General features: G+C 49.6%; 1 protein-coding gene across 5 annotated transcripts in view; it reads left to right on the top strand.

Moving 5' to 3' along the window:
* Positions 1–11245, top strand: part of Glut1 (Glucose transporter 1) — a 48163-nt gene that overhangs the window by 2418 nt on the left and 34500 nt on the right. Inside the window, exon 1 of one of the 5 annotated variants that reach the window (XM_025300872.1) lies at positions 6021–6327. The exons of 3 other annotated variants lie outside the window; for them this stretch is intronic. The gene's annotated coding sequence lies outside the window, so the exon portion shown is untranslated. Of the gene's footprint in view, positions 1–6020; positions 6328–7338; positions 7676–11245 lie in introns of those variants that run through there. One more of the 5 variants, XM_025300871.1, reaches the window with a different exon arrangement.

Genomic DNA, 11245 nt, shown 5'->3' with positions numbered 1-11245 from the left:
CGAGGCCTCGCGCTCGAATTCGCGTTCCCGAGTCGCGCGCTCGCGTGACTCTCGCCGATGTTGCCTAATGAGATTCGGGATACGAAGAAATCTCGGAATGCCGTGCGCCCGCGGACCCGCCGTGCTTCCAGGTGCGAGGATCCATTTTTAACCCCTCGCGGATTGGATTCAGCAAACTCCCAACCCCCTCCGCCGCCTGCCCCTGCCTCCCTCCCTGGCCCCAACCCGGATCAATGGTCGTTATCGTGGGTGTTCTTATTCCGCGGCTGGATCTATAGATGTCCCAGAATTGCCGAGGAGCGAATAACACACACACACACACACACACACAACGGCGTCGGGCTCGCGCTCGCCTATGAGCGATCACGGCTCGCGCAACGCTCCAGTCGATTTTGCCCGCGATGAAAAAATCTCGCAGCCCACCCCCTTCACCCCCGCCTCAGCCCCGCCTCAGCCCGATGCCGACGCTCGTTCCACGCGAGTTCGTCAATTTTGGACAGGGTTGCTTTCACCGATCGACCGAGTTCGTGCAAATTGGAATCCCGTTGAAGTAAAGAGGGAAAAGGGGAACACGAAGGGAAGAAAGCACCCTCCGAGATAAATTTCGGGAGCGATCTCGAGCCAATCGCGCGCGCGTTCGAGACACCGCTGCACACGGAGACTAATGGCATTAATGAAGGTCCCAGATCCCCGGCTATCAGGCAGTCTCGCGGAATAATTCATTGTCGAAAGCGCGCTCGTCAATTTTTCAAAGCGACCCGTAAATATTCGACGGCGCGCGCGAGAAGGGGAGAGGCAGAGGGAAAAAGAGAGAGAGAGAGAGAGAGAGAGAGAAAGAGAGAAAGAGAGAGAGAGCAAGAACGTACTTGCGGGGCAAGTACTTTCGGAAGTGTATATTCACTCGCGCGCTTTGAAAAATGCATAACAAACTCCTTGCTTGCTTATCCTCCCGTTGGGGGTTTCTAAAAATTATTAGCTCTCTCAACGAGGGCGCGCGAGTGAAGAACAGAGAAGGAGAAAGAAAACGAGAGAGGGAGAGGGAGAGGGAGAGAGAGAGAGAGAGAGAGAGAGAGAGAGAGAGAGAGAGGGAGAGACAGAGAGACATCACCGACATATCCGCCGGTGCGCTCTTTATTCGCGCTACGTGTCGTCATCATCGTCGTTTCCACGGAGAAGAGCATCCGGGTACCTTCCCCCGGGCCGATGCACGGCCCCGGCTCAGACGCGGGTTCCTCTTCGTGCGTCAGCGCATTTTTCCAGCTGCGTCGCCCGACGCTGACGCGGATAAAATAACATCCGTCAGCGACGCGAGAGCGCGCGAGGTCGACCGCGCGTGATGAATAAACTAATGACGCGGACCGCGTTAATCTCGTTAGTCACGTCGGTCGGGCCGTTCTCGCGACTCCAGACGGGTTACTGAAATACCGTTGCACTCGGGCTTTCGTTCATCAATACAGGATTACACGGTCCGCGTATGTATACGCTATACGCGCACGTGTGTCTCGCTGCATGATGCACGTCGCGAGCGTGTGGGTGTGTTCAGACGTGTGCGACCGTGGCCATGTACGTGTGTGTATTACACGCACGTGTATGCGTGTGTGTGTGTGTGTGTGTGTGTGTACGTGCGTTTGTGCGTTCCGAGCGCTGATATATGCAGCCCTTAATGCAGTCGAATATAAGGGAGTAGAGCGACGGCTATGCACACCCCGACGAGCGAGAGGGACCGAGAAAGAGAGAGGGAGGGAGGGAGGGAGGTCCACTGAGACTGTGTACTTTTTCCGATTAGAGGGTAAAATGCATTGTCTTCGCCGAAGACGCGGCGGCACACCGCGCTCGCTCTCTCTCTCTCTCTCTCTCTCTCTCTCTCTCTTCCTGCGTACCTCGCTTCCTGCGTACCTCGCGCTCCTTGCCGCTAGCTACGGCGAAATTATTGTCGCCAAGGCGACGGAGCTAATTAATAGTTATCGCACAGTCTCGTTCCTCGCGGCGCGTAACTCGTGTGCACTCGCGAGCGCCGTCGTTTTTCACAAAAATTGCCTCGGCGCAGCGAACGCGAGCGAAGCCGCCGGCTAATTCTTCGGCCGACTTTTTCCCCGCCCTAATCGAGAACCGCCCGCGGCACTTTGCACTAATCGCGCGCGCGTTGCATGCGCGCTTAATAGATTGTGCATTATTATCGTTATCATAATTATTAAGCGGTCGCCGCGACGGCTGCGATGACGACGCGCGGAGCGCTGATACTCTCGATTGAAACGTCAAGAGAAAGTGACTTTTAAATCGGCCATGTCTGTCCGTTAATGAGCGCTGATCGCAAACGATGAAATGCACCGTGCGACGTTTCCCCTTTCCCCTCAGTGCGAGGTGAGTCCGCGCGAGTCGGAGGGTGCATTTAGGATCGGACGCGTCGCGCGGGGGGGAGGGGGGCGGGAGAGGAGCGCGTAAGTAGAACGAGAAGATGCAAAATTTGCGGATCGCCGCGGGAATAAAAAGTTCAGGACCCGGGGGATGCGCGGGGATGATCGAGTGAGAGTAAGCGGAGGAGCAAGTAGGTCGCGCGCATACGTTCGTTAGACGCATGCGACGTCTTTCCGCGGCGAACTTTGCGAGTTCGCGCGGCGAACTTTTGGCCGCGCCGAGCCGAGAGATGCATCGCGAGTGAAGGCTCTCCGCAGGAGAGGCGGGCCTCTCGCGTCTGGAGATCATTCTTTCGCGTTACATAAACGCGGGACAGTCGCGTCGTAAGAGAGCGCGATCTTCTTTGAGTCGTAATTCTTTGCGTTCGGCGAGTTCGCGCGACGGGAATTCTGTTTGCACACTCGGCTTCGGTACAGACTCCTTTTCGGAACATCCTCCTTTTCCCTCGATGCGACTCGGAATGCAATCGATGGTCGAATGAAAGGAGGCCTGGGGGAGGGAGACTTAAGTTGCGGGAAAATTAATCGAAAACAAATTCTCTCTCGTCGGCTATGCTCCGAAATTCTGCACTAGGAAAGAAGATTTAGTATCTCGAACAAAACTGTTTGGTTGAGACATTTTTTTTAGCAACAATAGCAACCAAATATCTTGTTTTACGTAACAAAATATTTAGTTGCCTCAACTAAATATATTTCTCTGCTTTGTTCTCTGGACCAGACGATTTTGTTCGTAGACTTCACATGTGAAAATTTTGCATTTAGTTATTTTATCCGTAAAAATTACATAATAACGAAATATTATTTTACATAAACTAAAGTAATGCCCAATGGATACTATTTTGTCTTTCTGTGTATTAAAATTTAGATTTTATATATTAAGAAAAAATTATAGTATTTTTAACAAAATTCACATAGTTAAAGCTTTTTGATTGCTATAACAAAAGTATTACGTTATACGAACAAACCGTAATCAAACAAGATATTTGTTTACAGGAATTAGACAGTTTTGTTGGGCATATTTTAACCAAATTATTTTGTTGTTACAACAAAATTTTGGTTCACGCGACAATACATTTTTCCTAGTGTGTGTCGAACAAAGGTTTTCAAGCGAGTATTCAAGTATTGAAAGCGAGTGTACACACACACACACACACACACACATGTGAATTTAACGACAATGTTACTGGTCAAGGTCTAAAGATCACATTCCTTACAAGTGCTTCACATATTTATCGGCCATATTTATCACGCGGAGATAAGAAAAGAATCGTGAGTTTTCCGAGAACGAATATAAATCGCCGCACTTCAATCGTCATCGTAGACTTTCATGTCGCACAAGATGCGAGTAACTTTTTCCACAAATTTAGCGTTACGTCGATGTAACAAAAAGCTTGCATCGCTGTACGATGAATTAAAGCGGTAATTGAAATTAAAACGGTAATTGAAAAAAAGTCATCCATTGTGCGGCGGAACGACAATCGTGAGAGCGTCTGTCTATCCGGGTGATTTCACGCGCCGCGCAAATGCGGAAAGCGTTCTCATGCGAGCGCAATTCTGATTCTTCGAGCGTTTCCCCGCCAAGTAGAAAATCCTTCCGCGAATTATCCGCGTTCCACCAGCGGAATGATTTCTTCTGAAGAATAATCTACTCGCGCAGAACGGCACAAGTGTCGCTCGCGTAGCACGTGAGAAAGCATACCTCGTGTCTCCGGACAACACCCGAAGACACACTCCCTGTATAAAAACACACGCGGCAGCTTTTGTACGCTATTTTCCGCGCCTATCCGTTAGCCTTGCGCATTGTTGTTGCGCGCCGCAGACGCGTTCTCGCGTCGGTCATCTTCACGGCCGGCAGTTATTGGCTGTCGAAGCCTCGTCGAGAGGCGTCCGATTGCACGTGAAGACGGTAAAAGTAACTTCCATTTTTATGGAGCGCTCGCCGTATCCGATGCGGACGCATTAACACTCGTGACATTTACGTGCTACGCTCGGAATGAGGTTCCTTAAGGTCATTATGGTATAAGCGGCTATGTGTGTGTGTGTGTGTGTGCTGTGATCTGAGTTGTACATCTATCAGACGGAGCGTGAGCAAAGAGCTCTCTCTCTCTCTCTCTCTCTCTCTCTCTCTCTCTCTCTCTCTCTCTCTCTCTCTCTCTTTACTTTGAACCGCCATTAGAAGGCTTTGTTCGTGCGCAGAACGCACGCACTGCAACGAACGGTACTTCACAAACATGATCTTTCGTCTCCTCCTCGAAATAAAAGCGAATGAGAGGACCGCAAAGTCGAATTGTGCGATTGAAAATGCACGAAAGTCCCCCCCCTCCTCACTCTCTCTCTCTCTCTCTCTCTCTCTCTCTCTCTCTCTCTCTCGCTCCCTCCTTCTCTCTTTTTTTGCTCCTCGCTTGGATTTAATTTCCAGATTGTCCTCAGACAAGCCGCGCTCCATTTCTCTGCTTGATCTCGCGATGGGCAAATTTCATCTCGACCTAATTTTCATTTCAGACTCATTTCTGCCGAGATGCCTCGCCGAGATATCCGAGTGTAAATTTTTAGGGTTTGCCGATCGACGGGCTGCGCTTTCGGCACTACCTGCTTCCAGCGAGCAGCTGCGAACAAATACCCTCGAGCGACGTTACGCGCCGTCTCTGATCTGTTTTTGCGCAAACACAACAGGAAAGCTGAGTCTCTCGACTCGTTTTATATTTCGTGTTGCGACATTAGTGTGATCGCTGAAGCCCGACGCGCCGCGCGCCGTGGAGAGCGTCGTAGAGGCAGGTTGCTCGCTCGCCTGGATATCCGCACTCGAGAACACACTCGAGGTAACAACCGGACAAAGTTACGCGGTAATATCGCCTGAGCAAAGTCGATAGCCGGAGAGAATAGGGGACGTGAGAAATCAACATTACGTGTGCATTAACGCCGCCCTTGCGCACATTACACGCAGACCGCTCATAAAACACGCGACGAAATTTCCGCGCGGCACATCGGGAGGATCGGGAGGAGGAGGGAGCCGCGCGGAGGGAGAAGAATGCTTTATTCAACGAGCTCTAGAGTTGCATTCAAAATTCATTCCGCTTCGCGCGCCCTCCCTCTCTCTCTCTCTCTCTCTCTCTCTCTCTCTCTCTCTCTCTCTCTCTCTCTCTCTCTCTCTCTCTCTCATCCTCGGCCCCTCACGATTCGGATTGTAATTTCGCGTGAAATTTTAAATCGATGGCGCGTATTCCGTTTGCATTTTCGCGTTTTCTCGCCCGACGACGATATCGACTGCCGCCGCCCGCCGCCACTGCTCGCTTCGAACGATCCGATGAAGATCTCGGAAATGTAGTTGGGCAACAACTGCGCTCCGGGGACGTAGCCGGGCTTAATTTCGTCGGAGGGAGAGAGGGAGGAATTTCCCAATGAGAGGAGGCCGCCGGCCACGGGATGAAACCAAGAATTTTTACGGACCAGGCGGGAGCGTGGCGCCGCGCGAGCTCGGGAGCTTTTAGAGGCGTCTTCGTCGAAAAACGAGCGAGCCGCAGGTATAAAAGAACGACGACGAGCGCCGTCCATTCGTCCTCCTCCTCCTCCTCCTCCTCCTCCTTCCCGCTCCGACCCTTAGCTTTCGGCTTTTCCTCTTTTTTTCTATTACTGCCGGATTCCTCGGTCTTTGGCGGAGTCAGTCGGTTTCCTGCGGCTCGATTCGTCGGGTCGCGCCCGCACGCGCTCTGACTTGCGATTTCGTTTCGTTCAACTCGTTATTCCGCTCCGGTTCACCTGTTGTTCACAGCCAAGTGATCAATTAATTCGCACGCACACGCGATCTCGCGGCGCTTACCATGGATTTTCGCTCCTCGGCGAATTAGCCAATTCCGCGCTGCGGCATCCCGGCAGCCGGACCGAGCGGCGCCGGCGGTGGACGATTCGTCCCAGTGTGAGTAAAATTTCATCCAGCCATTTTGAATGTATTGTTCGCGATTTCCTATTTCTCGTGTTTTTCCGTAGCCCACGCGCGAGAGAGTTCAGCCTCTTCTCGGGGATACTGATACGTGTTGGCGCATATTTTGCGCTGTGTACGTTTTGATATGTTGAATCTCTCTCTCTCTCTCTCTCTCTCTCTCTCTCTCTTCATACAAACACTGCCGGCGACACACGCAACGCGAGCGTGAATAAATATTCACCAGAGAATTCCGCAACAAGAGAGACCGTATCGAGAGAGCGATCGACAGCGTGACGCGGCGCATTTATGCCGCCGTCGGAAAATTAAAAATCGGTTTCCCCCGGCCTTGATCAATTCATCTCTCAAGTAGCCAAGTCGCTCGAACATGAATAAAGGAGAGGCTGCGCCGTCTGTTCACGTGAAATCGATCTGCCGCTTCTACATCGAACTGAGCCGCGCTCAAACGCGACGTAGAAACGCGAGGGGTCAACACACCGTGGAAATTTGATTGCGAGTTTCGCGAACACCCGGTACACAGGCGGCGCGATTTATTCGCGTCGAATGCAACTGCGAAATACCGCGGAAAGCCGAGGCAGAGAGGGAGACAGGAAAAGAGACGGAAAACGGGAGAGTGACTGTTACGAGAGCGAGTGAGAGAGAGAGAGAGAGAGAGAGAGAGAGAGAGAGAGAGAGAGAGAGAGAGAGAGAGAGAGAGAGAGAGAGAGAGAGGGGGGGGGACCAGGTAGAGGCCCAACTCGCTGCGCACGAACCTTGACGGCAAAGCGAATGACGGCTGGAGGAGGAGAGAGGGGGAGGACGCGAGACGAGTCGCGCTTACTAGTCGAACGAAGATAAAAGCAAAGCGATCAGACACGCGACGCGGTGGTAGGAGGAGAAGCGAGAGAAAGAGAGACAGAGAGAGAGAGAGAGAGAGAGAGAGAGAGAGAGAGAGAGAGAGAGAGAGAGAGAGAGAGAGAGAGAGAGAGAGAGAGATCGAGGAAGGGACGGAGAGGGAGAGAGAATGAAAGAGAAACTCGATGAATTTCAGTTCAGTCAGGCTCGCGTCGACCAACGACAACGAGCTTTTCACTTTACGCGGATTCGCACGCGAACGCGTCGTCCGTTTGACGTGCCCCGTGTGCACCTGCATCGTCCCTGCCACGTGCATATGTGAGTGTGTGTGTGTGTGTGTACGCGAGCACGCGCGCGCGCGCGTGTGTGTGTGTGTGTGTGTGTGTGAGAGAAGTGCATCATATACCGTTCGAGAAGTGCAGCACGGCGATACCGCTGACGCTCGGCGTTACGTTCGGAATTTAAACAGATGGCGAGTTCGCTACGACAGGTGAGAATTCGCAGCCTGTAAATCACCCGAAAGAGAAGTCCGCTGCGCGCGCGCTCGCGAGCGCGTCGGCTCGTCCGGCTCGTCAATGTTGACGAACCGGTCCTCCACGCGCTACATCACGAGGCTGCTCGGGCTTTCACTTTAGAAAAGTAGATCTCTCAGTGACGTTAAGTGGCGCGCTTATTTATTTATTTCTTTGTTTCACGGGTAATCTCGCTAGTATAATTGTTTACATGGTTATACGACTGCAGAGAGGACCTCGCGCAGACGCAGCGGCAGCAGCAGAGTGCGAGCCAGTCTGACGCAGGGGGTGGGGCGGGGAGGGGAAGAGGGAAAATATAGTGCTCGAGCAAGTGCTCTCCTGTATAAACGAAAGTCGAATATATACGGCTGGATTGCTTGTCATTTTGCGATTCTATTCTATTCTTCTCCTCCCGAGGAGCGCGAGTCCCTACCATGCGCGCGCGGTACGAACGTTGACGATTTCGAGCTGCTTAACAATGCCGCTGGAAGAAGGACGTTTCGCTCTCACACACGTGTGCGCTCATCTTTACAGGAGCGCGCGACAGCGATATTTCGGGATGGGCCGTGCGAGCGGCGCGCTTTCGGACGATCGCATCGACAAGGACTAATTGCACACGAATCGGATTCTTATCGGCAAATTAACGCTCGTATTAACGCATGTATTGATAACGGCCTCTCTCTCTCTCTCTCTCTCTACGGCTGATGTGCGCGATAACGACACACGATGACGGAGCACTGGCGTACATTATCTCTCCCCATGAGATGACTTTTTCGACTTCGTGATGCCGCGTTATCGCGGCAATTACATCGGCCGCCGGCTAATAGCACCTCCAGGAAAGGAGAGCGATCAATCGCGTGAGCGATGACTTTGCGCGACTCCGCTCGGCCGGCCTCGGCTTGTTTCCCGTAAAACCGCGCGATCGCGCGCGTCCAGCGTCGGGGAGCCTCTTTGTAAGCTTTAATCGCTGGCTCAATGATACGAAGCTTTATCGCGGTGAGAGAGCGGCACAACACCGGATGCGCAGCGTCACTCGCGAAGACAACGCGCGCCTCCCGCAGCCGGATGGAATACGGTAAGAACGCCGCGCAGCCTTTCCGTGGGCCGAGCGTCGCGCGCTTCCATATTCTTCCATATTCTTAAGGAATACATGTCTTCCACACATGCCGCGTGAATGTTCGGTTTATTGATGGCCGCGTTAAAGCGCGTTAAACCGGCGATCAAGACCGGTGCGAATATTCATAACGGCGACGAGAGATCCCGCCGAAGCGAACTCGCCGGAGAGAGGCCAGACGTGTCGTCGGCGGAGAGCCAGCGATAAGACCGTATCGGAAATCGCATTCCTGCTCTGTAATTGCGCGACCGCGTCGGATGACAAACGCCGAGCGCTTCCGGCGCGAGCCGAAAGTCAACCCCGCTCGGAGCATCGACGCGAAGGTGTCTCAACAGAGGGGAGGTTTGATTAGTGGTTAGGGGAGACTTGGGCGTTTTCCGCCGCGGAAATGCTTTATACCCGAGTAGAGAATTATTAATGGGGGGGGGGCTCTAGTAAGGGCCTGATTATTTTTCCCTAACATTATCGGGTTCTAGTAAGGATAGAAAGACAAGAGCTCTGGAAAGATGTGTAACAAATGATTTAACGGGTCCTTATAAGGCAATATTATGAGGGCCTTATAAGGTATTATAATATCAACAGAGACTTATAAAGCGATATTAATAGGGCTTTATAAGGAAATATTAATAGGGGTTTTATAAGGCAAGAGGGCTTCATAGGGTGATACTAAGATACGGAGTTAAAATCCATTCTAAGTTTGAGTGAGACATTCACTCTTGCAATTGCGAGTCGAAATATTTTTATTATTGCTTGAATAAAAATATCCGTTCTCTTCATTTCCAAGAAATTTAGATTGTAATTTCCTTATTTTTTTATAACCTTGTTAGTATACAATAAGAATCTTTTGCTTCAAAATATAGTATTCTTTACACATAAAAATCCGGCTACTATTTTCATTAAAGTTTGTTATATTTCAAAACGAAGGCGATATTAGAAAAATCCTTGGAAGAGACTAATATGGCAACTAATGAAACTAATAAAATTTATTTTTAATTGCGGTATATGTTAGTTAACAAGTAACTAATAAAGCGTAGATAAGCCTTGAGAGAGTAACATTTATTATTATTCCAATGGTACCAATTATTCCAATTATAAGGATGCTGTTCGTTATAAGAGAGGTATAACCATACACACAGTTGCAAAATATAAAAATGCGAGACCAAAACGACATCACAGTCGGTAAAGAAAACATAGATAAACAAAGACTGTACTTAGAGGTATGCAAAGAGGGCGCGAATCGCAAAACACATCAATGCAAATAATACCAATACCAATACTAACAGTATAATTGAGAAATCTTTAAAAGAAGCAGATTGAGCATATCTACTAAAACAATACTAAACTGACAATTGACTAAAATGACAATTTTATTACATGCTTTAAATCTTATTAATTTTTTAGAACAAAACTTGATTTTGTACATCTGAAGCATCCTCTTATTAAAATAATCCTTCTAAAGCCCACATTAGTTTTCCATGTCAAAGCGTTATTTCGTCAAATCTAAGGCATCCCTAAAAATTCTTCTAAGGCCCTTATCAGTTTTCCCTCTATCAAAGCTTTATTTATTAGATCTAAGACATCCTAAATAAATCTTTCTAAAGCCCTTCTCAACTTTCTCTATCAAAGCCTTATCTATTAAATCTAAGGCGTCCCTAAAAAATCCTTCTAAGGCCCTTCTCAGTTTTCCCTATGAAAACCTTATTTCGTAAAGTCTAAGGTATCTCTAAAGGCCCATCTACAATGGCTGCAAGAATAAGATTGTAAGCGTAAGTAGTAAGAAATGGGCCAACCATAATCGATTATTCTTATAATAATCGATTGTGGTTGGTCTATTTCTTACTGTTTACGCTTAGAACCTTATTCTTGCAGCCATTGTAGATGGGCCTTTAAAGATACATCTCGGTGCTTGGTGTGGTAATAATCTCTTTTTAGAGCATCCTACTTTCAACCTTATTGGAGCCTTATTGTCGGATCACAGTCGATTATTACAAAAATAATCGGCTATAATTGGTCAGTTCTTACGGCTTACAGCTTACAACACATATTGTAGACCAGGCCTTATGCTTCATGAGGACGGCCCTAATAATTTTTTGCTCGGGTAGCCACTTGCGTGGCACGTTCGTCATAGTAGCGTCTGTTCGGGAAAATTTGTTTCTTGTTGGGTCTCTCGAGCTTTGGTCTCTTGGGCTGTGAGTTTGTTGCATCTGCTAGTATAACGGATTTAATTGGATGTGTGTGTGTGTATGTATTTTTAGATTTATGATTAAGAGCATCATACCATCAGATATCAGATATTTTTATATCGATGGCTCTGGGAGAGCGTCCGGCTCGGCTTGATGCGATCGTCGACGACTTCTCCAGCTTTTCCGGCTCCAGTCGCTTCGGAAAATACGCGCGAACTGATCGGGACCGCATCCGTTTAACGGGCACGTGC

Source organism: Harpegnathos saltator, unplaced genomic scaffold (assembly GCF_003227715.2).
Source record: "Harpegnathos saltator strain DR-91 unplaced genomic scaffold, Hsal_v8.6 scaffold39, whole genome shotgun sequence".
In the NCBI taxonomy this organism is placed as follows: domain Eukaryota; kingdom Metazoa; phylum Arthropoda; class Insecta; order Hymenoptera; family Formicidae; genus Harpegnathos; species Harpegnathos saltator.
Note: the sequence above shows the minus strand (reverse complement) of the source record. Positions and strands in the feature narration are given on the sequence as shown.